A 13,296-nucleotide genomic window follows, 5' to 3' on the forward strand; every position below is an offset into this window, starting at 1 on the left:
ATAGTCCAACAAGTCACCATGTGGCCAGAGCTTCCCATCATGAACTGGGCATTGTCTGACTCACAGAGCCATAAAGTTAGATGTGCACAGAAATACTCCATCATTAAATGGAAGTGGTATATACAACATCCGGCCTGAGCAGGACCTGAAGACACAAGAAAGATCCATGAGGAAGTTGCCCAAAAGCCGGTGGTGTCAACTGCTGTCACATTACCTTCCATCTCCCAGTCTGCACCTATGTCGTCATGGAGAGTCCTTATGATCTTTTGACTGAGGAAGTGAAAACTGGTGCCTGGTTTCCAGATGGTTCTGTGTAATATGCAGGCACCACTCAAAAGTGGATAGTGGTAGCACTACAGTCTCTTTCTGGGACCTTCCTGAAGGACAGTAATGAAAGGGAAATCCTTCCAATGGGCAGGACTTTGAGCTGTGCACTGGTTGCTAACTTTGCTTGAAAGGAGAAATGGCCAGATGTGCAATTGTTTACTGACTCGTGAGCTGTGGTGAATGATTTGGCTGAATGATCAGGGACTTAAAATGAACTTGATTGGAAAATTGGAGACAAGGAGGTATAGGAAAGAGGTATGTGGATAGACCTCTCTGAATGGCCCAAAAAGTGAAAGTATTTGTGTCTCATGTGAATGCTCCTCAAAAGGATGACCTCAGCAGAGGAGAATTTTAACAATCGAGTAAATAGGATGATGCCTTCTGTGAAAACCAGGCATCCTCTTTCCCCAGCTACTACTGTTATTGCCCAATGGCCCATGAACAAAGTGGCCATGGTGGGAGGTTGGAGGTTATGCATGGGCTCAGCAACATGAGCTTCCACTCACCAAGGCCAACTTGGCTACAACAACTGCTGAGTGCCCAGTCTTACAGCAACAGAGACCAACACTGTGTCCCCAATAGGGCATCACTCCCTGAGGTGATCAGCTAGCAACCTGATGGTGGGTTTATTACATTAGACTGCTTCCATCTTGGAAAGGGGCAGCATTTTTGTTCTTAGTGAGATAGACAATTACTCTGGATACAGATTTGCCTTCCCTGCATGCAATGCTTCTGCCAAAACTGCCATCCATGGACCTACAGAATGCCTTACCTACCATCTTGGTAGCTGTTATGGATTGAATTGTGTTCCCTAAAAATATGTGTCAACTTGGCTGGGCTGTGATTTCCAGAATTGTGTGATTGTCCACTATTTTTTTTTATCTGATGTGATTTTCCTGTGTGTTGTAAATCCTACATCTAATATGTTAATGAGCAGGCTTAGGGGCAGTTATGTTAATGAGTCAGGACACAATCTCCAAGATTAGGTTGTGTCTTGAGTCGATGTCTTTTGAGACGTAAAAGAGAGAAGCAAGCAGAGAAACAGAAGAACCTCATTACCACCGAGCAAGAAGAGGTAGGAGTGGGTGTCCTTTGGACCTGGAGTCTGGGCTCTGAAAATTTTCTAGACCGGGGAAAGATTGATGACAAGGACCTTTCTCCAGAACCAACAGAGAGAGAAAGCCTTGCCCTGGAGCTGGTACCCTGAATTTGGACTTCTAGCCTCCTAGACTATGAAAAAAAAAAAACCAAACCCATTGCCGTTGAGTCGATTCTGAATCATAGAGACCCTGTAGGACAGAGTAGAACTGCCCCATAGAGTTTCCAAGGAGCACCTGGAGGATTCAAACTGTCTACCCTTTTTTTTGTTAGCAGCCATAGCACTTAACCACTACGCCACCAGGGTTTCCCCTAGACTATGAGAGAATAAATTTTTGTTTGTTAAAGCCATCCACTTGTGGTATTTCTATTATAGCAGAACCAGATAACTAAGACAGTATCCTACACAGCATGGCCTCAGATCAATGGACTCATTTCACAGTAAATGAAGAGCAGCAATGGGTCCATGCTCATGGAATTCACTAGTCTTAACTAGTTCCCCATCATCCTGAAGCAGCTGCCTTGATGGAACAATGGAATGGCCTTCTAAAGACACAATTAATGGCACCAGCTATGTGGTAAGGCCTTGGGGTAATGTCCTCTAGGAGGCAGATATGCTTTAAACCAGCATCCAATATATGGTGCAGTTTCTCACAGAGCCAGGACTTATGGATCCAGGAATCAGGTGGTAGAAATGGAAATGGCACAACTCACTATTACCCCTAGTGAGTCACTTGTAAAATTTTTGCTTCCTGTCCCCATGACCCTATGCTCTGTGGGTCTAGAGGTCTTAGATTCAAAAGTAGGAATGTTCCCAACTGGAGATACATCACTGATTGCATAGACCTGGAAGTTAAGAATGCCACCTGGCCACTTTGGGATCCTTCTGCCTCTGGATCAATAGGCAAAGAAGGGAGTTACCATATTGGATGGCGTGATCCATCGTGATCACCAAGAGGAAATTGGATTGATACTACATAATGGAGGTAAAGAAGAGTGTGTCTGGAATGCAAGAGATACCTTAGGGAGTCCCTTAGTACTACCATACCCGGTGATTAAAGTCAATTGAAAACTACAACTGAATTCTAACAGGATTATGAATGGCCTGGACCCTTCAAGAATGAAGATTTGGGTTACCCCTCCAGCAAAGAAGCACGGCCAGCTGAGGTGCATGCTGAGGGCAAAAGGAATACAGAATGGGAGGTAGTTTTAAATTTCAGTTATGACTACATGACCAGTTGCAGAAACAAGAACTGCAACTATTATAAGTATTTCTCCCTTGGAAGTGTGTATCTAACATTTTTGTTTTCTTCACTTATAAAATATAAGATGCAAATGAGGCTAGTTGCATTTTTGGTTGTATGAGTGTTATTCGTATCATGTTAGGCCCAAATATGACCTTATAATTGTCTTTAATAAGAGATTATGTATGGTTTAAGGAGATGTGTACAGGTGCTTTTTATACAATTCTGACAGGGGCTGATTAATTAGGAGTAAGCATCTTTCACCATGGCCTTTATAATTATTGGAAAATTACCGATGAATAAATTACTTACAGACTATAATTTCTTAAAGACAAGGAACTAACATCAAGATTGGGTGACTTTTTCATGTTTTTCTTTTCTCACAATTTGGTCTTTTGGTTCAGGGGTCCTGAGTCTGTCATGTGATGGTTGTTTTTTGTTATGAGGGCTATGCATGATATTGGGTAGATCTTTAACTCGCTTCCTGGGGTAAATTGTTATTTAGTTTTGGTATGCATGTCCATAGTCTATTGAACAGTTTAGAGCACTCTGTCCTACCCCTTTGATGTAGTTTCCTATTGTTTGAAGTCCTGCAGATTCTGACAAACATATTGGCCTTTTGTAGTTATTGCCTGCTGTGGTTAGGTTAACCTTTTATCACTTCTGCACATGAAGAAAACTAAAATTCTCATAACTGGACAAATAAACCAAAACATGATAAATGGAGAACAAATTGAAGTCGGCAATTTTATTCTACTTGGGTCAAGAATCAGTCTTCATGGAGGCAGCTGAAGAGAAAGAAATGACTTATTACACTGAGTAAATCTGGAACAAAAGAGCTCTTTAAAGTTTATAAAGCAAAGGTGTCACTTTGATGAATTAGGTGCTTTTAATCCAAATCATGTCTTTTCAATTACTTCATAGCATGTGAAAGTTGGATAATGGATAATGTGATGTTCACAAAGACTGACAAAAGAACAGTCTTAGAAGAAATACAACCAGAACGCTGTTTGGAACAGCGAATGCTGAGGCCAGCTTGCTTACTTAGACATGTCATCATGAAATACCAATTGTTAGAAAAGGACATCATGTTTGGTAAAGTAGAAAAAAAAAAAAAAAAAGTAGAGGGTCAGTGGAAATGAGGGAAACCTTTAATGAGTTTTATTGACACAATATTTGCAACAACGGACTCAAACACACCAAGGATCATGAATGCGGTGCTGGACCTGGCAATGTTTTGTTCTATTATGCATAAGGTCAACATGAGTTGGAGCCGGCTTAATAACAACAAATGAATAATTAAGTTGAATATCTTTCATGTGATCTTTTGATGCCTGTTTCTTTTCTTTGGTAAAGTGTCTGTTTATATCCTTTTCTTAATTTTAATAGCATTTATTTTATTTTTATTGGATTTTTAGGGGTTATTTTTGTATCTTTAGATTCTGTCTCTATATATATATTTGTAAAATGTGTTATTTGCAAATATTTTCTACTATTCTGTGGTTGGTCTCTTATTTTCTTAGTGTCTTTCAAAAAACAGATATTCCCAGTGTGAGTAAAGTCTCATATGTCAATTGTGTTTTTAGCAGTGGAATTAAAAAAAAACAAACAAAACAAAACCTTTTACTTCCTCAAGATAACAAAGATTTTCTTTTTTTGACATTCTATAATTTTAGGTTACACATCTATGTCTATTGTCCATATCAAGTTATTTTTTTTTTTTTTTTATGGTCCAAGTTGTCTATTGAAGTTCATTATTTTTTTAATCTGGATATTCAATTTTTTCAGTACCATTTTTTAAAATTACCACTCTTACTTCATCGAGTTGCATTTGTGCTCTTGTCAAACATCATTTTGCTATATATTCTTGGAATTATTTCTATATTATAGCCCAAGAATTTTAGAATTAGGTTGACAATGGATACAAAAGGCCTGTTGGGATTATTATTGTGATTGCATGAAATTTATATATTAACTAGGAGAGATGATATCTTAACAGTATTGAGTTTTCCAAATCATGAAAGTATTATATCTCTTCATTGATTTGGTCTTCTTTAATGTTTTGTGTGCACAGATCCTGCACATTTTCACCAGATTCATCTAAAAATTTTGAATATTTATGATATTTTATTGGAACTATATTTTAATATAAATTCTTATTCATTTTAGCTAATATATAAAAATAAAATTGAATTTTGTCTATTCAGGTTTCATGCTAGCTTTACTTCTAATGACTTTTTATGTAGATTTCATATGATTTTATTCATAAATGATCATGTCATATAGCTTTTATTAATTTATTTATTTGCATTATTGCAGTGTTTAAAACCCCCAGACAATGCTGAATCGAAGTACTGAGATTTGACACATTTGCCTGATCCTAGGAAGATAACATTTAGTCTTCTACACTAAATACAATGTTAGCTGTGGTATGTTTCATAGATGCTATTTATAGATCAAGTTTTTTTTTTTATTCCTAGTTTTCAGTCTTTTTATGAAAAGTTGGTGTTGTATTTTGTGATATGGTTTTTCTGCATCTGTTGAGAAGATCATAAGCTTTTTCCTTTTTAGTTTATTAATATTTTGCTAAAACCAGCAGTGGAAGCTTCTAAAAACTGAAAAAGATTTTCTATAAAAATACCTATATCTGACATAGTACTGTAAGGTGAAATATTATTGCTTTTCCCTTAATATTGAGAGTAAGGCAAAGATGTCCACCCTCATAATTTTTAATCCACATTTTACTGGCAGTCACAGCCACTGCAATTAAGCAAGAAAAATGTAGCCATTATGCTAGGAAGGAATACATTAAAACTATTTCTATTCACAGATGTCATGATAACTTGCATAAAATCTAAAGACATCTACAATAATACTAGAATTGATAAGTTTCAAATCAATTCCATTTATGTATATCCTTGCACTACAACTGGTTATGGATTAAAAATATAAATTTTATAAAAATAACAAACAGAAATAAAAATGATTACTAATGAAGAAAATAAACGATAGACGTTTTATAAATGGATTTTTTTCATTGCACATTTGTGTAATTTACATGTGTATAAAATAAACGTGTATTCATTCTGGTTAATTTTTTTTTTTTTAAGATGAATGGGGAAAAGTTAATGATACATGTCTCCAAAGCTTTAAAAAAACAATCTACAACAACATATGACATAGGACAAAGTTTATCTAATTGCTCAAATTGTGCCTCCCAGGTGATGCTTCATGATATTCTCTTTGGTCCGCATCCCAGTGGATATGATGACATATATGTGACACAGTTTGGTGCCAGAAATTAGCTGTTCAGTCTGCTTCTCTCTGCTAACACTGGATTTTCTTAATGGGTTGGAGAAAAGTTGTTTATATGAAATATTAAAGTATATGTTTACATACTGTAGACCCATGCCAATATTTTTAGGTTGACTTCTATTCTAATGGAATACTAACAAGGAGAATTCTTGGAGTTCATCAATCTTAGCAAAGGAATCTCCAGTCAATGAATCACCCAAGTCCATCTGTATTTAGGAGAGTTTATTCAAAACATGTTTTATTTCACTTTAGAAATAAAATATTGAGTTATGATAATCTTTGCAGGAAATGAACACACATGTCCATTGAATAGACAAACACATTAGTCCATTAAAATCTAGTCAGTTTGGCTTGGACAGGCCTCAAGGTGTTATGCCGTTACACATCCTTACTTTCAAATGATATTTCCGGGCTTTCTCATCAGGTACCCAGCAGTGAAAAAGGCATTTTGGTAAATAAGAAATAGTCAAATATGGGCCTCCTTCCAAAATTCCTATAATGCCTGATAAAGAAGGTGGCAATAACAGACAAATTTATAAATTATTTGTTGTTGTTTTAGATGACGTCAAGTTGGCTCCCACTCATAGTGGCCTTGCGCACAACAGAATGAAACACTGCCTGGTCCTGCGCCATCCTCACAATGGTTGTTGTGCTGACTCTCTATTTTACCAAGCAAGATGTCCTTCTCCAGAGACTGATCCCTTTTGACAACAGGTCTAAAGTATGTGATACAGTCTCACCATCCTTGCTTCTAAGGAGCATTCTGATTGTACTTCTTCCAAGACAGACTTGTTCATTCTTCTGGGAGTTCATAATATATTCGATATTCTTCACCAACACCACAATTCAAAGGCTTCAGTTCTTCTGTGGTCTTCTTTATTCATTGTCCAGCTTTCACATGCATATGAGGCAACTGAAAACACCATGGCTTGGGTCAGGAGCACCTTAGTCCTCAGGGTGACATGTTTGCTTTTCAAAACTTTTTTTTTTTAATTAATTTTTATTGAGCTTCAAGTGAACGTTTACAAATCAAGTCAGACTGTCACATATAAGTTTATATACACCTTACTCCGTTCTCCCACTTGCTCTCCCCCTAATGAGTCAGCCTTTCCAGTCTCTCCTTTCGTGACAATTTTGTCAGCTTCCAACTCTTTCTATCCTCCCATTCCTCCTCCAGACAGGAGATGCCAACACAGTCTCAAGTGTCCACCTGATATCATTAGCTCACTCTTCATCAGCATCTCTCTCCTACCCACTGTCCAGTTCCTTTCATGTCTGATGAGTTGTCTTCGGGGATGGTTCCTGTCCTGGGCCAACAGAAGGTTTGGGGACCATGACTGCCGGGATTCCTCTAGTCTCAATCAGACCATTAAGTATGGTCTTTTTGTGAGAATTGGGGTCTGCATCCCACTGATCTCCTGCTCCCTCAGGGGTTCTTTGTTGTGCTCCCCGCCAGGGCAGTCATCGGTTGTAGCAGGGCACCATCTAGTTCTTCTGGTCTCAGGATGATGTAAGTCTCTGGTTCATGTGGCCCTTTCTGTCTCTTGGGCTCTTAGTTATTGTGTGGCCTTGGTATTCTTCATTCTCCTTTGATACAGGTGGGCTGAGACCAATTGATGCATCTTAGATGGCCGCTTGTTAGCATTTAAGACCCCAGACGCCACATTTCAAAGTGGGATGCAGAATGTTTTCAAAACTTTAAGGAGGTCTTTTGCAACCGATTTGCCCAATGCAATGCGTCTTTTGATTTCTTGACTGCTGCTTCCATGGCTGTTGATTGTGGACCCAAGTAAAATTAAATCTTTGACACCCTCAATCTTTTCTCCGTTTATCATGATGCTGCTTATTGGTCCAGTTGTGAGGATTTTTGTTTTATTTATATTGAGATGTAATCCCTACTGAAGGCTGTAGTCTTTGATCTTCATCAGTAAGTGCTTCAAGTCCTCTTCACTTTCAACAAGCAAGGTTGTATCATCTGTATAACGCAGGTTGTTAATAAGTCTTCCTCCAATCCTGATGCCTCGTTCTTCATATAATCTAGCTTCGCTGATTATTTGCTCAGTATACAGACTAAATAGGTATGGTGAAAGGATACAGCCCTGACACACACCTTTACTGACTTTAAACCATGCAGTATCCCCTTGTTTTGCTGGAAAGACTTCCTCTTGATCCATGTACAGATTCCTCATGAGCACAATTAAGTGTTCCAGAAATCTCATTCTCCTCAATGTTATCCATAATTAGTTATGATCCACATAGTCAAATGCCTTTGCATAGTAGATTAATCACAGGTAAACATCTTTCTGTTATTCTTTGCTTTCAGCCAGGATTTATCTGACATCAGCAATGTTATCCCTGGTTCCAAGCCCTCTTCTAAATCTGGATTGAATTTCTGGCAGTTCCCTGTCAATATATTGTTGCAGCCACTCGAATGATCAGCAAAATTTTGCTTGCTTGTGATATTAATGATATTATTCAATAATTTCTGAATTTCCCTGCACCATTCCTGTGGATACACGTAAGTATGAATGTCTTCTAGTCGGTTGGCCAGGCAGCTGTCTTCCAAATTTCTTGGCATAGACTAGTGATCACTTCCAGTGCTTCATTCCTTTGTTGAAACATTTCAACTGGTATTGCATCAATTCCCAGAACCTTGTTTTTCACCAGTGCCTTCCATGCAGCTTGGACTTCTTCCTTCAGTACTGTTGGTTCCTGATCATATGTTATCTCCTGAAATGGTTGAATGTCAACCAGTTGTTTTTGATATAGTGACTGTGTATTCCTTCCATCTTCTTTTGATGCTTCCTGCATTGTCTAATATTTTCCCTGTAGAATCCTCCTCTATTGCAACTTGAGGCTTGATTTTTTTCTTCAGTTTTTTTCAGCTTGAGAAATGCTAAGTGTGTTCTTCTCTTTTGGTTTTCTAACTCCAGGTCTTTGCGCATGTCTCATAATACTTTACTTTGTCTTCTCAAGCTGCCCTTTGAAATCTTCTGTTCAACTCTTCCACTTCATCATTTTTTCTTTTGCTTTAGCTACTCAACATTCAAGAGCAAGTTCCAGAGTCTCTTCTAACATCCATTTAGGTCTTTTCTTTCTCTCCTGTCTTTTTAATGTCCTCTTGCTTTCTTCATGCCCTTGAAGTCATTCCACAATTCATCTGGTCTTCTTTTATTAGTGTTCAACGTGCCAAATCTATTCTTGAGACAGTCTCTAAGTTCAGGTGGGATACACTCAAGGTTGTACTTTGCTTCTTGTGGGCTTGTTTTAATTTTTTTCAGTTTCAACTTGAACATGCATATGAGTAATGCATTATAGAATATAGCATATAGTAATAGTAAGCTATAAACCTTAAGATCTGTATGTATAGAGACAAGAAAAAATACATAATACCCATAACAGGAGAGGGAAAAATAAAGGATTACAAGAGACAGAAAAAATGGGAAAATACACATAATCCAAATGATCATGTGCTGCTTAACAGAGTTGAATAAATTCACCATGCTAAGGGAAGCAGAAATTAGTGGTAATGAAGCTAAGACAGAACACAGAGATCTCGGACAATTTTGGGAAAGCCAGCCTCACAACATGAATTTACTAAATAAAAGCATTTGGGTCTTAAAACAACATTGACTGTCAGGATAAAGTGATCATGGAAAATTATTTTGACATGTTGCATAGAATTATTGCAAATAATTCTAAAAATAAAATTGACAAGTTTTGTTGAAAATATGCAGCCATAATCTAGCTGAGTAGTGCTGAAACCTTATATAAAATGGTAGTAAAGGAATGGTTGTTGAATTAGTCTTTGAGAAATATTTTTCCTACGTGTTCAAACCTGATAAAACTAGACAGAGGTGCAAAGTGATGGGGATTCAGAAAGGAGAATGGGGAAAATGTAATTACACATCTTAGGCTAGGAAAAAAAATTGCCATCGAATCTATCCCGACTCATAGCAACCCTATAGGACAAAGGAAACCCCAAGGGTTTCCAAGGAGCTCCTGGTGGATTTGAACTGCCGACCTTTTGGTTAGCTGCTATAGCTCTTAACCACTGCGCCACTCAGGGTTTCCAAAACCATTGCCGTGGAGTCAATTCTAACTCCTAGCAACTCTAAAGGACAGAGTAGAATTGCCTCACAGAGTTTCCAAGTAGTGTCTGGTAGATTTGAACTCCCGACCTTTTGATTAACAGCCGTAGCTCTTAACCACTACACCACCAGGGTTCCCTTAGACTAGGAGTGACTAAATAAAACCAGTTGTATTTCTATGAGGCATGTTCACATAGTAGTCAGTGCCTGAGTGAAAATAATCAAATTGAAAGTGAATGTTTCCATATTGTAATCACCACTTTCAATACCACCACGAGAATGATTTCCACGAGGAAAAAAAGTGATGGTAGTCATCAATATCATGGGTTTATTTAATTTCACCTTCATGGATGGCATTAGACTTGGTGATAATTTTGCAAATTACCAGTCTTCAACTTGTGAAATATAGATAAGGAAGCATTTATATTATACTCCTTACTTGGTAACTGATATATCATTTATTTTAAGAGATCATGGTTAAATGATATCAGTGAATGGGAAGAGATAAGATATGTGTGAGAAACCATGAGGGAAAGCTTCACATGAAAATTAGCAAGGGTCGATGAAAAATGTCCTATGCCTCTCTTGGCATCAGTAAATAACTAAGCAATAGATATTAAGGATATAATAGGATTAATTCTTATTTGTCCAATGCAACAGGAAAGAGGCTGGTAGTACTTGGGGGAAGATGGGCCTGAAGGCTATGCTGTCAGGTCCAGAAAGAGCTTTTTTCCCTTCTGTTCTTGTCCTGGAGTTTAGAGTGCAGGACTTCTCTGAGAATACAGGGATACTCTTGACTTCTGCTCCTTAGTGGCCTGTAGGCTTTTCTCATAGTCCAAGTCTCTTTAGGTATTTTCCAACTCCATGTGTATAGACATTTGACCCCCATTTAGAAAGAAAACCGGTGACTAGGCATTGTGAACTACAAAGGAAATATAAAATGACCCCCGCCAATTGTACTTGATACTGAAAACCAATTTCTCATTTCTGAGGATCTGTCCCAATGGCATCAAGCATACGATGGTACGTGTTTGAGTCTGGTCTCTAGCCTGAAATTTGGTCTTTGCATAGCTTAAAACTTGTTTCAGGAAAACTTATTTTTGCTGCAGAATAATATTTAAGAGCTGTGTACAGTGCTTTCACAGTTTTAACTATTGGTCACTTACCCATCTTTCCCAAATGCCACTTTGGAAAGGAAGTGGTTTATATGAACTATTGCTTCAACTATTTTTATTAACGATGCCATAGTATATATTTGGTGGCGAGCACCTGCTGAAGAATGTTATGCTATCTACTAAAGAATAACATTAAAAAAAATTTTGTGATCAGTGAAAAAAAATTAGTAGAGCTGTACTGCAGATCTATAGCATGTTTAAAGTATTGCGTTAGTAGGTTAATGAAGATTCCGAAAAGGAAAATAGCCCAACCAATACAATTTAATCTTGACTCTTTTCCAGTGTTGTTAACATTTTTTTTTTAATTAAGGTTTCTAAGTTAATTGCTGATAAATGAAAAGGGGAAAATGGAAGAAACTATAGAAATTCTTAAGCTGCATTTTTTATAAAACAATTATTTTCAAGAAATTTAGATTCATGCTAACAAAGTGGCCCTTCCTGTGAAGGAGCTGCCTCTGATGATACTGATTTTGATTGTTTGAATATAGCAGGATCTAGTCTCTTTTTGTTATTTTCAAATTTGTTCTTTAATATTCCACTTGCACAAAATTAATATTTACTGTATAAGTGTGACATTAGTAAGTTTCAAATATTCAAATAATTTAAGAGGAGCAAACAAGTATTTTCCACAAAATCTTTATAGACATTCAATAAACCTCTCTTTTTTTAATTTTTTTTTTCATTTTCTACTGTCTAATTCAAGTATTGTTTCTCACGATAATCAAATTTCTTATTTTCTCAGCAGAAACCAAAAAAATAAGAGTACTGGAGCCACTTTCATCCTCTTGGGCTTCTCAGAATACCTGGACCTCCAGGTGCCCCTCTTCATGGTCTTCCTGACCATCTACATGGTCACCATCATCGGGAATCTGTGCATGATCATGATCATCAGGATCAACCCCAAACTCCACACCACCATGTACTTTTTCCTCAGCCACTTGTCCTTTGTTGTTTTCTGTTACTCTTCAGTAGTTACACCCAAACTATTAGAAAACTTGGTTGTGGAAGACAGAACCATCTCCTTCACAGGGTGCGTCATACAATTCTTCTTTCTTTGCATATTTGTGGTGACAGAGACATTCATGTTCGCCGTGATGGCTTATGATGGATTTGTAGCAGTTTGTAACCCCTTGCTCTATACGGTTGCAATGTCCCCAAAACTTTGTCTCTTTTTGGTAGCTGCCTCATACTCTTGGAGTATAGTCTCTTCCTTGACATTCACCTATTTTCTGTTAACATTATCCTTTTGTGGGACTAACTTCATAAACAACTTTGTCTGTGAGCATGCTGCCATTGTTGCTGTGTCCTGTTCTGACCCCTACATTAGTCAAAAGATCATTTTAGTGTCGGCCACATTCAATGAAATAAGCAGCCTCATGATGATTCTTACTTCCTATATTTTCATTTTTATCACTATCATGAAGATGGCATCAACTGGGAGGTGACCCAAGGCCTTCTCCATCTGTGCCTCCCACCTAACTACCATTGCCATCTTCCATGGAACCACCCTTTTTCTCTACTGTGTGCCTAATCCCAAGGGCTCATGGCTCATGGTCAAGGTGGCCTCTGTGTTTTACACAGTGGTCATCCCCATGCTGAGCCCCCTGGTCTATAGTCTCAGGAACAAAGATTTCAAGGCGGCAGTTAGGAAGTTAGCCAATACCAAGCTACCCTGTCACAAACTGTAAAGTCAGTATAGATTTACTTATTCATTTTCCAGAGAATTGTGAGGAATTGTCCAAGTGTTTAGCTGTTATATTGATTCAGATTCCTCTTCAAATATCAAAGCAGTGCATGTGTCTAATGTAACTCCCCATTTGATTGCTCTTCAATAACGTTGTTCCTTACAGCTTAGGAAATCAGTTGAAATATAATTAGTAACATAGTAATTAAAGCTCAGTTCATTTAAATTAAAGCTCTTGAATCAGAGTTTGGCAATTAAAGGTTTCTGAGTTAGTACACATGGCAATGTGGTTACCCATGTAAATTAAGTCATTTTGAGAATGGGTTTATTGAGATATTCTGAAAATGTATAGCTTAGCGGGA

The 13,296-nt window shown here is 37.6% G+C and overlaps 1 pseudogene; it reads left to right on the forward strand.

The window, feature by feature from the left end:
• Positions 1 to 245: 245 nt before the first annotated feature.
• LOC126063710 (olfactory receptor 5D13-like) lies at positions 246 to 12,938 on the forward strand (annotated as a pseudogene).
• The last annotated feature ends 358 nt before the right edge of the window (positions 12,939 to 13,296 follow it).

The sequence above is a fragment of the Elephas maximus genome, chromosome 20, assembly GCF_024166365.1.
Source record: "Elephas maximus indicus isolate mEleMax1 chromosome 20, mEleMax1 primary haplotype, whole genome shotgun sequence".
In the NCBI taxonomy this organism is placed as follows: Eukaryota; Metazoa; Chordata; class Mammalia; order Proboscidea; family Elephantidae; genus Elephas; species Elephas maximus.